Here is a 23,328-nt window from a genome sequence, read left to right as displayed (position 1 = left end):
CCAGATCTAGTCTTCTTACTCAGCACCGAATTGCGTGCGTTGCAAGTTTTTCCCTGGTCCTTCCATCATGCTCAGTTTTGAATAAATTGGGTTGACCATTGCTCAGCCTCAGGCCCTGAGAACATCTCACTCATTTAGTAGTTCTCTGTTCTTTTGTTTCTGTCACACCAAATTCCGCCGTGATGTTGAAATTCATAGATCAAGAGGCTCTTTTTGCCTTTCCCTGGGGTTCCAGGCTGGCAGGAGGCAGCCTGAGGGAAGGTGCTGAGGACAGTAGGATTCTGTCACTTACTTCCCAGTGTAGGCTTTCTACCTGGTGAGAGCATGCACAGACAGGGTACTCTACCCCTCATTACTTCTAAGTGCCCCTGGGTACCTTCGTAGCCAAAATTACCTCTTCTTAAAGATGCCCATGGGAAGGCAGTGACTACTTGCCTTTGTAACTTTCATTTTGTTTTCATTTAAAAACAAGGTGCTGGGGAGAGAGAGGGACCAAATCATGAGAGACTACTGAATACTGAAAATGAACCATGGACTGAAGGGGGAGGGGGAGGGAGAGAGGGGGTGATGGCCATGGTGGGGGGCACTTGTGGGGAGAAGCACTGGGTGTTATATGGAAACCAATTTGACAATAAACTATTAAAAAAATAAAAAAATAAAAACAAGGTGAAACACTTTTGCCTCACTTTGAGAAAGCAACGTAAAAACAACTTTCATGTCCCTTTGAGTAGAAGGGAATCTTCTAGGCCATTGGGGTATTAATACAGTGGGTGTTCTTTATGTCTGGTAAGTTCATCCTCATAATCAAATAATTTTTCTAATAAGATACTTAATAGGCATAGATAGGGATAACAGAAAGATGTAGAATGCTGTGACATATTTGCTATTTTTAATACTATTAAAAGGAATAAAGAAAATGCACATAGATCCTTTATAATTATGATAGCCAACTCAGTACAACTTGTATTTGATTGTAATTATAATATAAAATTGCATATTTATAAACTTTGTGCACCTAGCTATTTCTACACATCTTTCCTCCTGCTGGAGTTCTCTCCCCAGCTTTCCTGTTCAAAGCCATGTTCATGCGACATGTCCTCCAGGGAGCCGTCGTGAACCCTGGTTAGGGCAGATGACGCTTCTTTCTATTCTCATGCACCTTGTGTCTGTGTCTGTCTTACTATATAGAAATCCTTTGTATATCCGTTTTTCCCACTAAACTGAAGCTCTTCAATATCAGTATTTTTTCCCCATTATTTGTGTACATTGCCAGTCAGAGACAACTATTTGTTGAACTGAGTTAGTGATGCCTTACCACTACAGGTAGTCAAAGACTAAAATTGTCATCTAGGGCAGGGGGTCTCCAGGAGTGACCCCCAGCCCAGCATCCCCAGTCTCTCCGGAGATCCTTTTAGAAACGCACGTTTCCCAGCTCCTCTCCAGACGTACTGAACCGGAAAGCCCGGGGCTGGGCTCAGCCCTCTTGGGTTTAGCAAACCCTCTGGCTGATTCTGAGGCATTAGAGTTTGAGAACCACTGATCTCAGACGGTTTGTTTCCCTTTGGATGAGCGTGAAATCTAAAGGTCTTGTGACGTATATTCTAAAGCTGAAGTCCCAGGATCGTGTGAAGATTCCTGCAAATGTCCATTGCCAAAGTCACTTGATTTATTTGTCTTACATTTAAGTTTGAATGAAGCATCTGAAAGTTGATTGTTTTCTTGTTTGCGTAGTTCAGTAGTTTGATAGAATTACTAGGAAACAGTTCACCGGAGACAACTCTACTGTAAATATGGGGACTGGATGTTAAATGCGGGTCTCCGAGACAGACCCGAGGGTCTCCAGGAGTCCTGCCCATCCTCTAGAGCTCATGCCTCTCCTGTCCTGCTCTCATGGTCAGACTTCATCCCAAATAGTGGGAGTATGATGGTAGAGCCGCATGGCTTAGGCTGATGCAGCTACTTTCTAACCCCCCATATAAATGACACTGTGCTGGGTTGTCAATATTTTATTTTGTGCTGATTCTTTGAAAAAGCAACTCTCTTATGAGTGGTAATGTGGCTGTTTGTCTGCCTGATGACTGTTTTCCTGTATGGGAAAAAATCCAATTTAGTCCAAAGCATTAATCATATCTTAGGCTATTTGCTCCTGAACATGAAAGGTGTACGTCTTAAGAAAATCCATCATGATTACACCAAAACACTGACAAAAAGCAATGGCATTAATGTGGCCAAGGATTTTTTCACCATAAAGTTTGAGATCAAAGATATTGTATATGGTTCTTCAGAAGGTTCTCTGGTCTCCAAGCGCTCGGGCTGATGGACGGCTCTACAGTGGTTTATGCTGTGTGTCTTTAACAGCGTCTGACCTCTAGTTACTTTGGCACATTATACAGGGTGCCTAAGGCCATGCCAGCAATGAAAATACCACTTCTTCCTTCTGTTCTCCTTCCTCTCTTTCCCATTAAGAGGGATGAAGAAATGAATCTATTACCTTTATGGTTATGATAACAAACTCATCTTTTATTTTTTTTATTGTAATGTTATATCAAAGTGTATGTTTCCAACCTCTGTTGTCTATATTTGCTTTCAAAGAGAGGCTTAGATAATAAGCTTTATAAATATAAGCACTTCAGCATATATTATTGCGAGGATTATTTCTGGGATTATATATAAAGTAAAGCACACTGTCTTTTATTTCCCAATGAGTCTATCTTGCAGCTTAGCTAACATTTCAAAACACGTTTCTATGTATGTAGGCACCATGAAGACACCAGAAATGCTAAGACAGTAACCTAGTCCTTGCTCTCAGGTAGCTCGTAGTTTTATAATCAATAATTAGAATATACAGTTGGTACATCCTTCTTAGAGCATCCTGGCTTTTGTGAATGCCTCTCATCTTGCTTATGGTCACAGGACACATGAAGGGTCTTTCTGGCTGATTTATTCATCACTGATACAGGAATTTTTGTAATAGCCAGCACTCTCATTGTCATAGTCTCCAGTTTTATGATCCCTCTTCCTGGACCTGGAATAATGCTTGGCACATACTAAGAGTTAACTGAGCACTGGTTAAATGAATGAAAATTCTCCCATATCTTCATTTCTAGTAAGCTTGGCTGAAGCATCTAAGAGCACATGGAGGGGCGCCTGGGAGGCTCAGTCGGTTGAGCCGGCTTTGGCTCAGGTCATGATCTCATGGTTTGTGGGTTCAAGCCCCGAGTTGGGCTTGGTGTGCACAGCTCAGAGCCTGGAACCAGCTTCGAATTCTTTGTCTCCCTCTCTCTTTGACCCTCCCCTGCTCAAGCTGTCTTTGTCTCTCAAAAATAAATAAAAAATAAAAAAAATTTTAAGAGCACATGGATATGTAAATAAATAAACAAACATGCACACATATATCTATTATCATCCATTATTATATGTGTATATATATATTTTTTGCTATTGCTGCCATTGAAAAAATATACAGGAAACATCATGCATCTAAAATGCTCCAAAAATGGACTCAATTTGTCATTTTTAGATTTCTTTATAATCTAATTCTATGCTATAAATAACTAAATAATAGTATTTTTAAGCAGTCAACATCATTATAGCTTTCTTATGGGAAACCTTAGCAGTAAAATGTGGCAAAAGTAGTAGAGCAGCAGTCTGGATGAGCAGTAGTTTTTCTGTTCTCTAACACATAGCATTATGAAAATGAGTATGACTGAGCAAGCAGAAAGGAAGGACTATGAATATTAGGTTATTTATCATAAAAATCTATCCTTATTATTGCTTTTCTTAATAATGTTCTGTAACATAATGAAATATGCATGAATACAGAATGAATGCTCCATTTCAAAGAATGTCTATAGGACTTGTGGGAATAATTTAACAGACAGACATAATTAATGTGATCACTGTTGAATAACTTTGACTTGGATATTGCAGATAATTGCAGGGAAAAGGGTTTAGCCCAATCATGGTTTATGTTTCAAAGAGAGCTTGGAGAAATGAATCCTTAACAGTGGAGAGTGGAAGAAGACTCTGCCCATGATTAAACAGATATAAAAGTGAATAAATTCAACTATCTTCTTCATAAAAATATTTCTGTTACTATTACAAAGAAAGAGCAAGACCTGTTAAGTCCATCATTCTTTATTAGGTATTACGTTTCCCTGTTTCTTGAAAGTACTGATAAATATCATTATGAAAGTAATGATAATAATGCATTAATTTATCATGAAACCTACACATTTTTATGTGTTAAAATTAACTTGGGTCTAGGGGCGCCTGAGTGGCTCAGTCGGTTAAGTGTCTGACTTTGGCTCAGGTCACGATCTCATGGTTTGTGAGTTCGAGCCCCATGTGGGGCTCTGCACTGACAGCCTGGATCCTTTTTCAGATTCTGTCTCCTTCTCCCTGCCCCTCCCCTGCTCACAGTCTGTCTTTCTCTGTCTCAAAAATAAATAAACATTAAAAAAATTAATTTGAGTTTCATCTAATATAACTAGAGAATACAAACATATTTTAAATAGTGTTTAATTGAACAAGGAACCTTGTTCAACTGATGTGGTGCTCATATCATGGCATCTTGGACAGGAAAGCAAAACCAGCCTATAAATACCTCACGGTTATGAAATCAAAATCTAAGGACAGCCGGCCAGTCATGAACAGACGGCTAGGCTTTAAGCTGCCGCCAACCAATTTTCTTACTTTGCTTCAGTCTTTTCTCTATGAAAGTTTTTCTCTAGCAGCCATCGGCAGAGTGCCCCTGACCACTGTCGGTTTGGCATTGCCCAGTTGAAATCAGTTCTTGCTCAATTTAAATTCTCAACTTTTAATATGCTTCACGGTATCTTTTAATGATAATAATGCAATTTTATAGCTTCTTTTTAAAGAAACCTTAGATATACAACCTAGATGATCTCATTATTACCCAGAAAATCTTAGTGAAATAGGAGGTAGGGGAACCGGGGAGGAGAGGAGCCACCCAGTTCCCCTACTGTCAGTTCAGAGCGCTGAGCTGCTGGAAGGGCATCGTTCAGGAGCTCTTGGTAACAATCAGGCTTCCCAGGGAGTGTTTTCATGGTTTTCCCGTGGTCACACCAGCACATTTTAATCACCCGGGTGAAACTTTGTGGTTTCCTTGGTGGTACAGTAATCCTGTGGCATGGTGGCAGCCTCTGATGTGTCCTCGTATTTACGACTGTGGGGGACATTGGTGACGTCACTGCATCGGGAGCCCAGCTAACTCTTTTCGGGGCTGCTTTCTGTTTCTACTTGCACGCAGGGAATGCAGTTCTGAGAGCACGAACTTCTGGATTACTGAGGAATCCTTCTTCTTCTTCTAAGCAAAGGACTGAACCCTACATGAAATTGAAGCTTAAGAAAACACCATAAAATCAGTTGAAATAAATTCATCCCTTTCTGTATCTCTAAGGGGATATACGGGCCTTCTATTCCATCCTGCTCTCGCCCATCTTCCTTTTAATGCTGAGAGACAATTTTACATTTGGCTTAAGAAGTGAGAAGGAGATTATGGAGTAAGAATTAGTAAGAAAGAAGGCCTGTCTTCAATAACTTTATACACCACATGTTTAAAAGATCATGCTTTAGGATAACAACTTTTCCCTTAAAATTTTATAAGAAGAAAACAGTTTACATTCAAGAAGATGCACTTGACATTATATTACTTGTGTTGTGTCACTAGTGTCTCCAGAATTTGATGCCCTACAAAGACCTCGTGAGGAGGTTGGTGTCATTATTGTCCCCACAGGACAACTGGAGCTGAGGCTGAGTGGGTTGTAAGCCTTGTCTCAAGTTTCTTGGCTCATTAGCAAAAGAATTGAGACTAAAATCTAAGCTTGTTCGCTTTCAAAATTACATTTTTCAAAATTTTACCCTGCTACGTCATACTGCATATCAGCTGTCACTTACTGTGATTTATACTGTAACTCATTGGATCAGCAACCCACAGTCACCACTGGGTTAAGCAAAGCAAATTTTTAACTCAGGAAAATGTGTAGTATGATATCTAACACATAAGATTATTTTCAAGTTCAAGTTGCTAACAGACATAAAATGGCTAGCTCATCATCAGGCACCAAGTTCATGCTCAAGAAATGTTCTAGCTAGGGACCAAAAAAAAAAAAAGATTTGTCCGTGTCTTCCTCTCTCACTGACCCATCCAATCCATAAGCTACCTTGGCTCAAATTTTGTGCAACTCAAAGCAGATAAGTTGGTGACATTGTCATGCCCAGTTTTCATCCCCTCCATTTAGAAAGGTCAAAAATAGTTTACACAAGGTCTTTATACAAGGACATCCTTCATGTGCCTGAAGATCCTCATGAGTCAGGTGCTATGGATTCACAGAGAAGGTATTAAATCAGGTTTTATGCTCTGGGCCTGGAGGCAAGAAGGAAATTTGCAAAGGCCTCAGTGGAGGAGATGGCACTTTGAGTGGAGCCTTAAAGAATAAATAAGCCCCACAAGAAGTGAAGAAGTAACTGCTTTTCATTCATGGAAACAGACCTCCTCTTGGTCCCAAATAAGGCAAATAGCTGATCAGTGGATGGGAAATCAGCTGACATCCCGGGCCATTCCAATGTAAGAGACAGGGAGGCTGTAGTAGGAGGTAGTTCTTGTAAGACAGGAAAATACTGGGTGGCTGAGTCAGGTAAGCATCTGACTCTTGGTTTCAGCTCAGGTCGTGATCTCACAGTTTGTGGGATCAAGCCCTGTGTTGGGCTCCATACTAACAGTGCCGAGCCTGCTTGGGATCCTCTCTCTCCCTCTCTTTTTACCCCTCCCCTGCTCATGCTCTTTCCCTCTCTCAAAATAAATAAACTAAAAAAAAAAAAAAAAGACAGGAAAAAACATGATCTCTGAGCAAATTTTAGTGCTTTGAAAATTACTTTTTCTTATTTTATTTAAATTATCTTGAATAGTCAGTAAATGTTTTTCTTCTTGGTTGCTTTTTAGTAACAAAACATTGTGGAATATTTTGGCTTTGATCTTGTTAGTTACTAAGAAATTACTTATTAAATGCAGCAATGCCTGAATTTATTATTTAATACCAATGGGCTGAAGGACAATGCATTTTGAAGGATAATCAGTTTGCTTTTTATTTTATTTTTACCTGCCTATATAAGCCTTGTGAGGGTCACTTTGCTCTTTTAGAGGTAAGAGATTTAAAACTATTTGTGGTTATTTTACTAACTGTCAAGAGTTTGGGCATGTCAGCCCTGTGCATACAACATAAAGAGGTTTTAGAAGAGATTGGTTACAATTCCCTAATTTATAATACTTTAGAACTGCCTAGTTCAACCCATTTATCAAACACCCCTAAAAAACGACTTGCTGACATTGAGAAATGCTTTTCCATCATTTGCTTTATCTGTCATAATTCATGAAACTCTACGTGAATCCAGTATTTAAGAATATTTTTTAACTTTAAGAAATACTGGTATAGCTTCTCAATATTTCTCTTTCCTAGTTATGTTAGAACCATGGGGTTCTGGGGCCCATAACGTTACATATTTGAACTTAACCTTGAAGGGAAAGAATGAAAAGTAGATGGTCAAAGAGACTCATTCCCTTTGTCTAGAACAAATACTGTATTATATAACTAATTGAAACTAAGTGAAACAGATACTGCATTTCTCTAAAAGCAAACTTGCATATAGTTTAGGCTATGCATTTAAAATGAGAACTACTTTGAACTTCAAATGTAATTTCCCCCGTTTGATAGAATAAGGGGAGACACTGAGGTTGTTCTCTGCTCTTTAAGCACTTGTAGTTTGGGATTTTTAAAAAGTATTCTCACAAGCCAGTCTCTTTTACCGAAGAGACTGAAAATTCAAGTCACCAGCATTCAGCCTACTTTCATAGAGTGAATGTTCCAGGCCATACAATAATCTATTTCATGCAGCTGTGTGCTGCAGTATTTTATCTTTTAATTGTCAACTTTATGCTGGTAATTTTATTTCGTGGGAGTGGGTACTCCTTGATGCTCTATTTTCTCCCTGTTCATTGTCCTGGTACTAATGGAACAGTTGAGTGTTTATTAAATGTCTGATGAAGTGCGTTGGAGTGAGCTTCTGTGGCTTTCACAGGCACATCCTCTATTTACAAGGTTTCTGGTTCTTAGAGTTTGGCTTTTACTTTATAATATGCATCCATTTGTATATATGTTATAGTTAATACAGTCTGACCTTTTCTTAGTCTTTCTCCATACCCCTGCCCAGTCAACTTTTTCTCATGATCAGTTAGATTACTTTACCTATGCTACAGTAAAGAGAATACAAATGATTAAAGATTAGAAAAAGTCAAACTATGAAAATATATGCCCAATGCATATAATCTAACATTCTCATATTTGCACCTTATTTGTGCAGCAAACCATGGCCTAGAGAGCACTTAAAGATAATTAAGAGCCCAGAAAAATATTTGGAAACTGTCATCACAGATGACCTTTGAACAACCTGGGGGTTAGGAGTTCCAGCCCCTGTGGAGTAAAAAAATGCATGTACAAATTCTGACTTCCCCTGAAGCAAACTTTTAGTAGCCTGCTGTTGCCTGGAAGCCTTCCTGAGACCATACATACGTATTTTGTATGTTACATGTGTTATATGCTGTATTCTTACAAGCAAGTAAGCTAGTGAAAATGTTAAGAAAATCATAAAGAAGAAGAGAAAATACATTGTAGGTACTGTATTTATCAAAAAAAAGTAACATGTAAGTGAATTTCTGCACTTCAAACCTGTGTTATTCAAGTGTCAAGTGTATATTAGCTGTATCTGGGAACAGAATTGGAGCCAGAGGATAGGAAAAGTATTTTATTTCCAGTGTTTGTAAGCTAAATTTGGAATGTATAAAGGCATTATAATGTTATGGGTTAATATTTCCAGAAGTGTGAATTCTAAGAATTTTGTATGGATCACAGTAGTCAGGATGCATGCAGAATGAATCATTTGAATAAAGGACAATTTTATAAAAATCATTATAAATCTATAACATTTATTGAAAATTTATTGTATGCTGTAAACTTGTAGGTGCTGTACCTTTATCCCATTTAACCCCCAACGCCGTTCTGTGAGGCAGAGCGAGTTATATCCTATATGAAGAGCTTGCTGCCGGAGGGAGTTTACAACTTAAGCTTGAATTACTGACTCCACAACAACACCCCTAATTAGTACTCTAATCTCTAGTTGTGCTTGGCTGGCCAGAAATCTCTCCCTTGTCTTCAATCCTGGTGGTAGAAAATTTCTGTAGGATGATTTCATTTTTATGCTTTGATTCCTTGAGTATAACTCACTTTTGCCTCCTGTGAAGATTTTTCAGCATGTAAAGTTCATGTCTAGGTATTTGTTCTTATGCTAGGAGACCGCACATGTAGGAAATTAGGTTGAATTTGTAATTATACCAACACATATCTTGGAATTTGGTTATTAAAAGTTAATTAATTAGATAATATTAAAAATATTAAATTCCTAATATTTTCCCCCTAAGAGTAGAGTTCACAGACAACATTAATATTTAAGGATAGTTTTATTTAGATAGGTGTGTTTTTAATTCAATGTGTGTGCCTTCCATCCCAAAAGACTCTCAAATGACCATCAACAATTTATATTTGGTAATCTACTACAGTGCGAAGATATTGGAATACAGTTTGCTTGGGAAGCCCTTGGAAAAGTCAGAAAACTCTACGCAATGTAGTAAACATTAGTTTTAATTTAATGTAAGAGTCTTGCTGCAGTGTAGACATCTACAAAAAGAACAGAAAGAATGAGAGGGAGCTTGAAAAATTAAGGTAGTTACAATTTTGAGGCTACATTCAACTCCCACTAAAATATATTTTTTGGAATTAACCGGTCAGTATGATAATGCTTCCTTTATTGATTTTAAGTTTATAGCATAATGCTTAGAAATTATGTTGGAGATAAAATACTGATTGGGTGAATTTACCTTTAAAAATGACTAAATGTGTAAATTTAGGTGTTTGTAAATTGAAAGTAAGCTTTTGAAAAATAAGTACATAAAATAGGAATCCTGAGATTAGATAAATGTGTGAACTGCAGGGTGGATTATTTTCTTACTCAGATTAGTGAGTGTGGAAATTTTACACAGCCTATGTAGTTACATGCACTAACAATTAAAAGAATAAAACTATTGAGTCTGTGGGTCCTTGAAAAATGAAAAGGAGAGGAAAACTAATTATTGTGTCTATATATGAAATGGTTAACAGAGGCTCACGACCAAGTCTTTTACTGATAGTACTTACAATTTTGGGAAAACCTGTCACTTAGGCAATCACTACAAGTGGCCATTATTGTAGTGTGTTTTCAGTGATATTTTCAGTGATATGTTTCATCCGGCCTTGTCAAAACTGGGGGAATAATCAAAGAGTCTTTTTAAAGGGAAACATCTTAAGCATCACATTAGCTACTTAATTAATTAATGCAACAGCTTTGAGTGATGATACAATGGTTGTCTGAATCAAGACTGTGTATTGTTAATAATTAAGGCAGCCACATTCTCCATCCTGACCATTCATGATTTAAAAGTCAGTTTATGGTTCTTCAGAGCAGTCGCTGAGGCAATGAATCTAGTCTGGGTCTTTGTGTTTTCACTGGGCGTTTGCTTTTTAAATATCATAGCATTTGCAGCAGGGAGTGCTTCCTGTTGTAATATATGGAGAAAGTAATAGATGATTGTAGGATTAATGGCTAGAAGTAATTAAAATGACACTACTAAGCTCTGTCCTTTCACGGAGACTCCAATTAAGCCACATCTCCTTTCCATTATCACCCTACTGCCAATTAAAATCTGATGTATTTTGTCAGTTTTATACAGACGAAGCTTTTAGTCTTTCATACACTCAAGAATTTACATTCTGGCAGGATTATAAAGGGCTCTGTCATTTAAATTTTATATGCCTATAAAAGACTCCACTCAGACCTTCCTTTTCCCACTTCCCAAACTTCTCTCATTGTCACTAGTATCAAAAAATGTCTTCTGCTGTAACAGCAATGTGATGCTTAATAATGTTTAACATTTACATTTTCTCAGAATGCAATTATGCAAGAAAGATAATTTCAGAATAAACATAAAATACATAGCATAGTAATAAGAACTCTAATTTATACAGTCTATTCTTCTGAGGCATCCCGGTTTGGTGCGGATCAAGCCTGAGGTAAAGTTGCCTTTAGGCTGTACACTTCAAGGCAATGGAGATGGAGAAGGCAGGTACTTATTATTAGAGGCTGGTATATTTAGTATTTATCTGTGATCATGGTGGAATATTTTTTAGGGAACTATGGGTAGAAGGGAAAAATATGAAGGGAGAGAGTCTTTCAGAATTACACATAGATTTGACCTACTTAATTGTGGAAAATTGGTAGTAGAGAAGCACTGTGGCATGTTGGAAGGAGGTATGTTCTCGAACTGAGCAGTCCTGATTTTGAATCTCCAGCTCTGTGTTTTATTAAATTGGAGGCATTTGTTACGCTATCTGTTCTCTCCAAGTATCACTTTCCTTAGTTTTGAGATGAGGATGGTAATATGCAGTCAGAGGCTCTGTGAAAAGAACAGACACCAACCACAGCAAGGAGCGGATACTAGATACTTGGTAACAGTAATTGTTCGGTTCTGGTTGGCATTCTGTAGTTCTTTTATCTGAGCCATTCCCAGTCCCAGATGCCCCTGGTTACTTCTCACCCTCGTCCTCCAAGAGGCAGTGTATGGGCTCTCAGAGAAACATTTGTACTGCTCTATCAAAATATTAACTTAATCACTAAGAAATCACGTGAAAGAATAAAACATTATACAACCAAAGATAAACAAATATTCATCTCTGTTCTCTTTGTCCATTGATCTCTTTCTCTCCCTTAGTTATTGATGTAGATAATAAAAACATCACTATGGAAGACAAATACACTGAATCTGTTCTTCTTTCAGCTTTGAAGAGAATTGTAGCAGAAGTGAAATCTGTGAATATATTGCCTTTAATATTTGAAAATGAACTGTTTAACCCTTCTGTTAATCATACAGATAACAAGGGTTTGAAATAACTCCTAGGTTGGTGGTCTCTTTGTTCTTTGATTTACTATTGTTTTGCAAATGAACGCTTATGCCATTGAAGGTTGATTATGGAATATTTTGCATTTTTGGCATACCAGAAAATGTTGGAAATTAGTTAGCTGTTTGGTAAATATTGTAAATGATCATGTTACAACCCAATAGTAATTTATTTATCCCAGTTAGCACACAAATAAGTCTCTTACTTAAAAATTGAGCCCCCATTTTTTCCCCCAGTCATGCTCCTTATCTCTGTGGCTCTCCTATAGGAGAATTATTTGGAAAATTTGTTCAATACTCAGAGACTCCACTTCCCCTCCTGTTTTTTCCGAAATTCTATCTAATCGTGTTTTGACCCTATGTTTCCATCACAGTATCTAAGTATCAGCAATGTTCTCCATGTTGCCAAATGAGGTGGTTACTTCTTAGTGTTTCCTTACTTGACCTGTCAAGTTCATTTGGCACAGCGATTGAGCTCTCCTACTTAGAAAAACACTTTTCTTCATTAGCTTTCAGAATATCACTCTCTGTTTATATTTATTTCACCACTCTTGTATTGTCAGTTTCTTTTGCTAGTTTCTCTCCATCTTCCCAAATGAGGACCTTGGTCCCTGGGCTTGATCTGTTTTCTTTGGTCACTCCTGCCCTAGTAATTTTACCTAAGGTGTCAATGACTCACCAATGAATAACTACATCCCGAATCCTTCCCCCTTTCCCTTAAAGTACAGATTTGTTTATGCACCTGCATAATTGGTGTGATCACTCGAATGACTGTAGGGTATGCTAGCTAGTTAATCTGCTGCTTTTCCCATGCTCCCTCCTTCTTTTGTACCATTCCTCATTTTAGTAACAGGAATTCTGCTCATCTAGTTACTCAGATAAAAAACTTGGAGACCTCCTTGATTTTCATCTATCACTTCCCCTCTGTTAGTAAATTCTGTTAGTCCTACCTTCAAAATATATCTAAAATCTGATGCTCCTTGCTACTTGGAGTCCAGTCTATACTGCCATCCGCTCTCATGCTGTGTGTTGCACTAGGCCAGCAAGTCTCCTTGCTTCTGTGGCTGCCTCTGTGCTCTACTCGTACCACACAGGTTAGGACAGGTGGCCCTCACGTGCTCCCCTCATGGCTTCCGTTGGCTTTGCAGCTCATGGAGTGAGGCTTCTAAAGGCCTCGTCGTGCTTCCACGGCCTGGAATGATCTGCCCTGCCCCGATTTTCCCAGTGACCTGGGCCACTAAGCCCTTCACCGCCTGAGCCAAGTCATCTGCTCTTTCCATTGCGTGCGGCATCCCTTCCTCAAAACCCACTTGGCTCATGCCTTCGTTTCTTCCGAGTCTCTGTTCAAATGCCGTCTTCTCTTGAACCTCCCCTGACATCTGTCAGAAAACCTCACATCTCAATTCACCACATCCTATTTCCCTCATTCTAATTGCTATTTTCTCCAGGGCACTTATTACTATAAGATATTACTGTTAATATCTATTCCTTATGTTTAAATTTTCTGCCTACTCCATTATGATAGAAGTTCTTGGGGAGCTTGGGTGTTTTCTGTATTACTGAATCCCAGTGTCTTTAAATAGTAGGTACTCACCAGACATTTCTTCAGAGAATAAATGAAATGTAGATTACTATTTTCATTTGTAAGAAAGGACCTAATCCAAACTTAGGAAATCTGGAAAGGGTTATTTATTTTAATTTTTTTTTGTAAAGTAATGACTCCAGCCTAGACCTCAAAGATGTGTAGGAGTTAACCAGATGACGAAGAAGAAAGAGTGCTCCAGATGGAGGAAAGGCGTGTGCTAGCAAGAATGGTGTGCCTGAGAGAGTAAGGCGGCTTATTCTAACTGGAGAGTCATTTGTTCTGGGGGCAGCGGGTGGGAGGGGTGAGTGGCTGTGGATGAGGTTTGAGAGAGAAGCATAGAGGAGCTCACCAGGAAGGCTTCATGTGCCCTGCTAAGGTCTTGGGAGTTTTAGCTGAGGGAAACGGCTGCCCCTTAGGGTTTTAAGGAGAGAAGTGACATGCATTTTAGAAAGATCACACCAGCTGCCATGTATAAAATTGAGATTAGAGCGAGAAATGAGGGAGGGAAGACGAGATAGGGGAGCACCAGAGAGATGTAGGGGAGAAGGCATAGTTCCTGCCCTGCAGAGTGGCAAAGTGGGGTTAAAGAGAAGTGGGTGGAGTCTGAGATATGTATGAGCTTCTCATTGGAAGTTAAGATGAAGAAAATGGAGGAATCAAGACTTTTATATTATCTAAATGTGTATTTGTGTTTAAACAGAATTATAGAATTCCCAACCTTTTTTTTTAGCATATCTGAATTTTCCAGTAAATTCCTAAGATACCTGAAAAAGGTATTTTTGTAGTATCCTATGCATATTTCCCTTCTAAAAGAATTCTAAAATTGTAGAGCAGTATTTCTGTACAGAGAATGGATGAATTACGATTTTTTGGAATACAACCCACCCCAATTGACTGAGAACTTAGTTTATGCAAAGTGTCCTGCTTTTGGACTGCAGAAAAGTTTAGGAACGAATAATTTTTCTAAATGGGTGTAAATGATAGAAATAGTTGTTGATTTGATCATTTGTATCTTAAATTTTTCAGTATTGCAGAATATCAAGCGGATCTAGAAACTCTAGTCATCTTCTTTATTTGGCTCAGCAGAGTGTTTCTGTATTTTGAAAAAATATGTGACTTCCATAATGGTGGGTACCGTTTATTTAGCCCTATGTGTCAAGTTATCATGTATCAAGCATTATGTAAAGTGTTTCACATGCATGTTATTTCATTCATTCTTTATTACAGTCCTATGAGGATAGGAACTATTATTATTTGTATTTTATAGGGGGAAAAAGCCGAGGCTCTGAGAGGCTAAGTAACTTGCCTTATATCACAGAATACGTAAATGGACCAGGCTAGACTTGCCAGTGTTGTGTGACTTCAAATCCTGCTCTTCCATTGATCCTGTGCTTGTGTTGGTTTCCAGGGTTGTCCAGAGAAGGCTGGAAGCAAGGTGGATTTACCTATAGCTCTTAAGCACAGTCTAGAACTTTGCAGTCATCCATCAGTTCTTGTAATAAGTGCCCCTCTTATGTTTCTAGTTATAACTCAGCTCACAATTAATAATAATGTATTTTATTGAGCTTTGTGTCCACAGATTTATATGTTGCTCGCTCTGCATAGCTAGGCAATACTTACTTCATTTCTTTAATCTGACAAATGTGAAATGCAAAAATCAGTAATAGTGTGGGGACCCTTAACTTGCAGTGTTCCTTTGTTAATTTCTTTTAAGTTTCCAATGCTTACATTTTCCTTGCATTTAATATGCATCATAAAAGTATCTCTTTGGCAAGTTCATTGCATATGCTCTTTGATTGCAGTTCGAGCCATTGGAATTGCTATTAGGCATAGTGGAAATAATTAGCAGTTTAGGTCTATGCTGATTTTAGAACAAATAACTGCAGTCGGTTAGTTTCTCAAATAACTTAATTACTGTTAATCAATGTCGTGATACGATCCTCTCTAGCAGTGTTGTTGACGGGTAACAACTGCCCACTCAGCACATACCCCCTTCCTCTGGGAAGAATAAATTAATGTCTTTTACAGCTCAAAGCAGATGAAGATAAGCTTTTGATGTGTCTGTAATTTTAAAAGGAAGTATTTAGTAATGTGACCGAAAACATTGAAGGAAATTGCTGACTTTTTTTGTGAACATTCAGAGTCGCTGGGTAATAACAGTGAACTTAAGTCACAAATAGCCTACATAATAAAATTAACTTGAGGTCTTTCTATTCATTCGTTCATTGAAAATATTTCTTTTCCATGACCATCACTGGGTGTTATATGGAAACCAACTTGACAATAAAGTATAAAGTAAAGGAAAACTAGAGGCATCTTTCCCAAACAGTCAAATTAACAAGAAAAAAAAGCAAAAACTAGTTGATCTGTTGTGTTTAGAGTAAGAGAAGGTAAATGGTTACCTGTGAAATAATGCTCAGTTAGGGGTGAAGTGTGGAAATTCTCAATGATCACGTCATTAGCGGGATACGGATGGACACATGCACTGAGCAGGGCTTTCTGGGTTCATGTCTTCCATCTCCACTACCTCCGGATGGGTTCATGCTTCGGGATACAGGTGTATAAATAAATCTTCTTCCTTTACGTGACAGAAATGATGTCTGCTAATAGTTAGTAGGTAAACTGCACATATATTCTTTGTATGATACTTGTGATAGTTCCTAAATTCTTCATCAGAAGTTAGATATCTATGAGTAGCATTAGTAGAAATGCTGTGTGTCCCTAAAAAAATGAATTAATATCATTCGTCTATTGGGAAACTTCTATAATATGAATTATCTTTATATTTTTAATCTTGCCTGGTTATTGGGCTGAAGATTTTTCTTCATTAAGTTTTTATTTTTATTTTTACCCTTTTACTGCTCTTTTTACAACTTTGTTGAAGTATAATTGATGTTCAGTGAACTGCACATTTAAAAATTATGTAATTTGATGTTTTGACACATGTATCTACCCATGACACCATCATGACAATCAGGATAATGAGCTACCTGTAACCTCAAAGTTTTCCTTGTGTCCATTTGTAACTGTTCTTTGTTCCATGCCCTTGTTCAGGCACCACATATTTCCTGTATGTCACTATAAATTAGTTTTCACTTTCTAGAATTGTAGATAGATGGAGTCATACAGTATATACTACTTTTGTTTGGTTCCTTTCTCGAAGTGTAATTATTTTGAGATTTATACATTCTGTATCAACAGGTCATCTTTGTTGTTGTGGAAAAGTGTTTCATTTTGTAGCATATATACTACTGTATATTTATCCATTCTCTTGCTGATGACCATTTGATTTGTTGCCAGTTTTTGGTGATTCCCATAAAGCTGATGTAAACATTCACATGCTTGTGTGAACTTCTGCTTGCGTGTCTCTTCATTGAAGTGTGGACTGGCTTTAACTTTTTAAGAAACCTAAAAAGACTTTCCAAAGTAGTTGACTCAGCCAGTTGGGGCTGCTATCACTAAGTACCACAGACTGAGTGACTTATAAACAGACATTTATGTCTCATAGTTCTGGAAGCTAGAAGTCCAAGATCCAGATGCCAGGATGGGTGGGTTCCGGTGACTCCCCTTGTCTGGGTTGGAATGCCTGTCTCTCTTTGTGTCCTCACATGGGGGAAAGAGTAGAAGAGAGCTCTTCTGGGTCCCTTTTATAAGGGCACGGACCCCAGTCCTGAGGGCTCTGCTCTCATGACCTAATCATCTCCCAGGGTCCCCACCTCCTAATGCCATCCCATTGGGAGTTGGGATTTCACTGTGAGACTTTGGGGGTGGGGGTGGGGGGGACAGACAAGTAGTTGTCCATGTGATACATTCCACGAGTAGCGTATGAAAGTTGTAGTGTTGTACATCTTCCTCAACACTTGTTACAGTTGGTCTCCCCAATTTTAGTTTTTCTTCTGTCTGTAATGGTAACTCATTAAACCAGTTGATCCAGTACCATTTATTGAAAAAAACATTTATTTCTCCATTGACTTATGTTGACACGTTTATTTTACATCATTTGAATGTGTATTTATGGAACAGTTTGTGAATCCTGTGTTCCATTAAGGATATACTTATTTCTTTGCCGGTACCCAAATGGATTGATTACTGTGGTTTTATAGTTACTTATGAAATCAGGGAGGGTAAGTCCTCAAGCTTTGTTCTCTTTATCTTAAAATATCTATGGTTATTCTAGATCCCTTCCATTTTAATAAGAATTTTAAAATCATTGATCATTTTCTGCACACAATATTACCGTTACTGCTGAAAGTCTGATTTGGATTGTACGGAATGTGTGGATCAACTTGGGGAAGAGGGCCTTTAGAGCAGCATTGAGGCTTACAACACGTGAGCACGACACATCACTCCCTTTCTTTAGGTCATCTTTGTTTGTGCTCAACAGTATTTTTTAATTTTTAGTGTATACGTCTGCATAGCTATCAACCAGACAGGGTTGATAATAAATATTCTAATGGTTTTTGTTGCTACTGTGTATGGAATTGATTTTTAAATTTCATTTCTCAACTTTTTGTTAACTAACATATAAATACTCATCTGGCTTCTCATAGGGTAATTTGTATTCCATGACTTTGCTAATTTCACTTGTTACTTTTAGTAGTTATTTTGTAGATCCTCTGTTAATTTCTGCATAAGTAAGCGTATCATTTCTATGCAGAGACTGTTTTGTTTTTTCTTTTTATTATTTATTTGCTTTTAATTTATTTTTTGCCTCTTTTATTACCCTGGTTCTGACCTCCAGCACATTGATGTGTGTAAGTGATAATAATGAATGTCCTTGCCTTTCCCAGTTTAAGCTGAAAGCAGTCAGGCTTATGTAAGATCGGTTTTTAAAGATGCTTTTCATCATCTTGAGGCATTTACCTACTATTCATAATGTGATGAGAGTTTTTATCATTAATGCATCTTGCATTTTATCAAATGCTTTTTCTGCATGTGTTGAAATAAGAGTATCTTTTCTTACTACATCAACATTCTAAATTATAGAGATATTTGAAGTTTTAAAAAGTCTACTTATTTATTGAGGGAGAGAGAAAAAAAAAAACACAAGCAGGGGAGGGGGAGAGAGAGAATCCTAAGCAGGCATTGCTCGTCACCACACAGCCCAATGTGGCGTTCGAGCCCACAAGCTGTGAGACCATGACTGAGTTGAAATCCAGACTTGGACACTCAACTGACTGAACCACTCAGGTGCCCTTGATAATTGAATATTAAATCAAGATTGCATTTACAGCACAAACTGTCCTTGGTTTTTGTAGATTACCCTATTTATAAAATAATTTGTCTTCTAGTTGCTGACATTTTGTAAGGAACTTTTACATCTATATTCATCAGGCAAATTGGCTTGTATTTTTTTTTCTGTTGTTTTTTTGGTTTGTTTTTCGTTTTGGGATCAGAGTAATGCTATACTCATAAATGAGTTGGAAAATATTTCCTTGTGTGTGTGTGTGTGTGTGTGTGTGTGTGTGTGTGTGTGTAGTTGGTATTTTTTGTTCTTTAAATGTTTGATAGAATTCACCAGCAAAGTGATATGGGTCTAGAGTTTTTCTTGTGGGTAGATTTTAACTATAAATCAATATCTTTAATAGACACGTGGCTATTCAAGTTTTCTTTTTCTTTTTTTTTTCCCCTTAATTTGCTATGGTAGTTTGTGCTTTATAAGGAACTTATCCAGTTCACTAAGTTGTCAGATTTATTGAGAGAAAGTTGTTCATGATATTCCTTTATTAATCTTTAAATATCTTTAGAATGTGTAGCAGTTTTGTCTCTTTCAATTTGGGGAATTTATTCTTTTATTTCTGTTCAGCTCAGCCCTCAGCTTGTAAATTTTTTTCATCTTTTCAAAACCAGTTCTTGGGGGTGCCTGGGTGACTCAGTCGGTTAAGCGTCCGGCTTCGGCTCAGGTCATGATCTCACGGTTCGTGGGTTCAAGCCCTGCATCAGGCTCTGTGCTGACGGCTAGCTCAGATTCTGCATCTCCCTCTGTCTGTTTCAGATTCTGCATCTCCCTCTCTCTCTGACCCTCCCTTGCTGACCCTGTCTCTCTCTGTCTCTTAAAAAAAAACATTAAAAAAATTTTTAAAAACAAAACCAGTTCTTGATTTTATTGATATTTTTCTCTTGCACTAACTTTTTCTATTGATTTCCATTCTGATCTTTATTATGCTTTTGCCTTTGCCTAATTTGGGTTTATTTGTTTTTGTTTTTGTTGTTTTTGTTTTTTAGTTTTTAAGGTAGAAGCTGATGTCACTATTTTGTGACCTTTATTCTTTGTAATGTAGCCATTGAGTCCTGTCCATTTTTCTCTAAGCACTTTCTTAGTGTCATCTCACAAATTATGTATCCCATTTCTATTTTACTACAGTTAAAAAAAACTTTTCATCAAATTATTATACTGTATACCTTAAACTTAAACAGTGCTCTATGACAGTTGTATTTCAGTAAAACTAGGAAAAAATAATCTCTTTTCATTTCTTTTGTACTCTTTTATTTCTTTTTTGATGCGGGGATTACTTAGGTACATGGTGTATAGTTTCCCTACATTTGGTGTTTTCCAGGTATAGTCCTACTCTGGTCTTACCCAGCTGCATTGGGGTTCGAGAACATATTTTGTATAACTTTGATCATTTTCAATTCATTCAAACTTGTTTTATCTCCAAGAATGTGATCTCTCTTGCTAACTGTTTCATGTGAGGCTGAATTCTTCTCAGAGGGACATTTGGGTGGTTTAGTCGATTAAACATCACCTTGATCTTGGCTCAGGTCATAATCCCAGGGTCATGGGGCTTTGAGCCAAGTATGGAACCTGCTTGGGACTGACTCTCACTCTCTCTCTCTCTGTCTCTCTCTCTGTCTCTCTCTCTTTCCCTCTCCCTCTCCCTCCCACTCCCTCTCCCTCTCTCTCCCTTTCTCCCTTTGCCCCTTACTCTAATTCTCTCTTTGTTTCTCCCTATCTCTCAAAAAAAAAAAAAAAAAGGAATGTGCAGTCTTCTCTTACTGGATGAGATGTTCTATAAATATCAATTAAGTCAAGCTGCTTGGTAGTGCTTTCCAGCTCTTCTGTATACTTACTGATTTCTTTTGTGTTTTCTTTCAATTTTTGAGAAAAGAAAGTTGAAATATGAAATATGTCAATATAATTTTGTAGCTTTGCCTGTTTCTCTTTGCTGTTCGGTCAGTTTCTGTTTTAAGAATTTTGAAACTCTGCTATTAGGTCTACTTGATGGGCTGGCACCTTTATTATGATGGCACGACCTTCATTATCCCTGGTGAAATGTAATTTCTGGAATTTACTTTGTCTTTTTTGCTAGAGCCATGCCAACTTTCTTGTTACCAGGGTTACTGTGGTATATCTTTTTCCCAAAGTTTTAATTTTATGAACTACTCTGTCTTGATATTTGAAGTGAGTTTCTTATAGGTGATTATGGTTGAATCTTGGTGTTTATCTAATTATAAATCTTTTATCTTGAGTCATGCCAGTTATATTTAATGTGATTTTTTGGTAATAATGATATTTAAACCTGCCACCTTCCTACTTGTTATTTGTTTTTCATTTTTCCTGTATTTTCTTCCCTACCAGTCAACTCTTTCTTCTTTTTTGCCTTTTTGTTTGACTAATTATTTTAGTGATCCTATTTTATCTCCTTTGTTGTTTTGATAATTTAATTCTTGTACTATTGCAAAAGTTGCTTTATTGTTTATATACACTTCTAAATTTACCATAGTCTTCCTTCAGGAAATAGTTATGTCACTTCTCTAATAGTATAAGAATGTTACAATAGTATTTTTCCCTTTTGGCATTTCTGAGATATTGTTGTCATATGTTTCATTGATATATAAATGCTGTAAATCCCTTGCTACATTCTTCTTGTTTTTTAAAACTCATTGTCTTCTAAAAATATTTAAATAATAGTAGGAAAGATGTTTTGTAGGCTCACAAAATGACCATTTCTTGTATTTTTACATTCCTTTGTGTAATTACACATTTTAATCTGCTAAAATTTTCCAGGGCTTGGAGGGCTTCATTTAACATTTTTTACATGCAAGTCTGTTGCCAGTGAATTACTTCAGTTTTTCTATGTCTGAATGAAAAGATATTTATTTCATTTCCTTTCTGAGAGAGTGTTTGGGCGTAGAATCCTAAACTGACAGTACTAAAATACTTTATTTCTTGAAATAATTTAGAGTGATTGCATTGTCTCTGATGTGAAATCTGTTGTTGTACTTATCTTTGTTCTCTGTGTAACGTGTCTTTTTCTCCTAGTGCTTTTCCTTAATGTTTATTTATTTTTATGTTTGAGACAGAGAGAGAGAGAGAGAGAGAGAGAGAGAGAGAGAGAGTGTGTGTGTGTGTGTGTGTGTGTAAGGGGCAGAGAGAGGGAGACACAGAATCTAAAGCAGGCTGTCAGCACAGACCCCACTGCAGGACTCGCACCTGTGAACCATGAGATCCTGACCTGAGGTGAAGTCAGACACTTAACTGACTAAGCCACCCAGGTGCCCCTCTCCCAGTGCTTTTAAGACTTTCTCTGTATTACTGTTATTGAGCAATTAGATCATGATGCATTCTTTTGTAGTTTTCGTCCTGTTTCTTGTGCTTAGTTTTTGTTAAGCTTTACGTCTTTAGTTAATGTCAGATTTGGAGATTTGTAAGCCATTATTTCTTCAGATGTCGTTTTCTGTCCTCTTTCCCCCTTTCATGAAGACTCTAGTTGCACCTATATTATGCCACTTAATACTGTCTCACAGGTCTGTTCATTTTTAAGTCTTTAAAAAATTTTTTTCTCAGTTTCATTTAGGATTATTAAAATTTTATTGATATACAATGTTATATTAATTTCAAGCATCAACATGTTAATTCGACAATTCTATACATTACATAGTGTTCACCACAGTAAGTGCAGTTACCATCTGTCACCATACAGTGTAATTACAGTGTTATTGATCATATTCCCTGTGTTTTACGTTTCATCCTCATGACTATTTAAAACTAATAGATTGTACCTCTTGATCCCTCTCACCTATTTCAATCACCCCCCCCTTCATTTCCCTTTGGCATCTACCAGTTTATACTCTGTACTTATGAATCTTTAAAGAACATTTTTTAATGTTTATGTATTTTGAGGGGGGTGTACAGCATGAGTAGGGGAGGGGCAGAGAGGAGAGAGAGAATCCCAGGCAGGCAGGCTCACGCTATTAGCCCAGAGCCTGGCGTGGGGCTCAAACTCCCAAAACCATGAGATCATGACCTAAGCTGAGATCATGACCTAAGCTGAGATCATGACTCAGGCACCCAGGAGCCCCTGTACTTATGAATCTTTTTATGGAATACTTCACGTATTTATGTGTCATCCTTATGAGAGGGTTATGCTGATCTTTTCTCTGTTGTTTCAATTTTAGTACATGTGCTGCCAAAGTGAGCAGTGAGATCCTTTACGTTGCTGCATTTTTAAGTTCACTAATATATTCTTCTGCAACGTGTAATCTGCCGTTAATCTTATCAAGTGTATATTTACTCTCAGATGTGGTAGTTTTATCTCATCTCATTATGAATCTCATCATAGTTTAAAAAACTTTTTTACCATGTTTATATAATTTTGAGAGAGAGAGAGAGGGAGGGAGAGAGACAGAGAGAGAATGAGCAAGGAGGGACAGAAAGAGGGAGAGGCAGAATCTAAAGCAG

At 37.5% G+C, this 23,328-nt stretch overlaps 1 long non-coding RNA gene and 1 other non-coding gene across 2 annotated transcripts in view; one reads left to right on the top strand and one right to left on the bottom strand.

The window, feature by feature from the left end:
• LOC115294396 overlaps positions 1-11,214 on the top strand; it is a 117,454-nt gene extending 106,240 nt beyond the window's left edge. Inside the window, exon 6 of the long non-coding RNA XR_003909869.1 lies at positions 11,133-11,214. This is a non-coding gene — a long non-coding RNA (uncharacterized LOC115294396). The remainder of the gene's footprint in view (positions 1-11,132) is intronic.
• An 11,748-nt stretch (positions 11,215-22,962) lies between these two features.
• LOC115295065 lies at positions 22,963-23,069 on the bottom strand. Its single transcript, XR_003910297.1, has one exon. It is a non-coding gene; the product is annotated as a U6 spliceosomal RNA (small nuclear RNA).
• Between the last annotated feature and the right edge of the window lie 259 nt (positions 23,070-23,328).

Source organism: Suricata suricatta, chromosome 6 (assembly GCF_006229205.1).
Source record: "Suricata suricatta isolate VVHF042 chromosome 6, meerkat_22Aug2017_6uvM2_HiC, whole genome shotgun sequence".
NCBI classification, from domain to species: domain Eukaryota; kingdom Metazoa; phylum Chordata; class Mammalia; order Carnivora; family Herpestidae; genus Suricata; species Suricata suricatta.
Note: the sequence above shows the minus strand (reverse complement) of the source record. Positions and strands in the feature narration are given on the sequence as shown.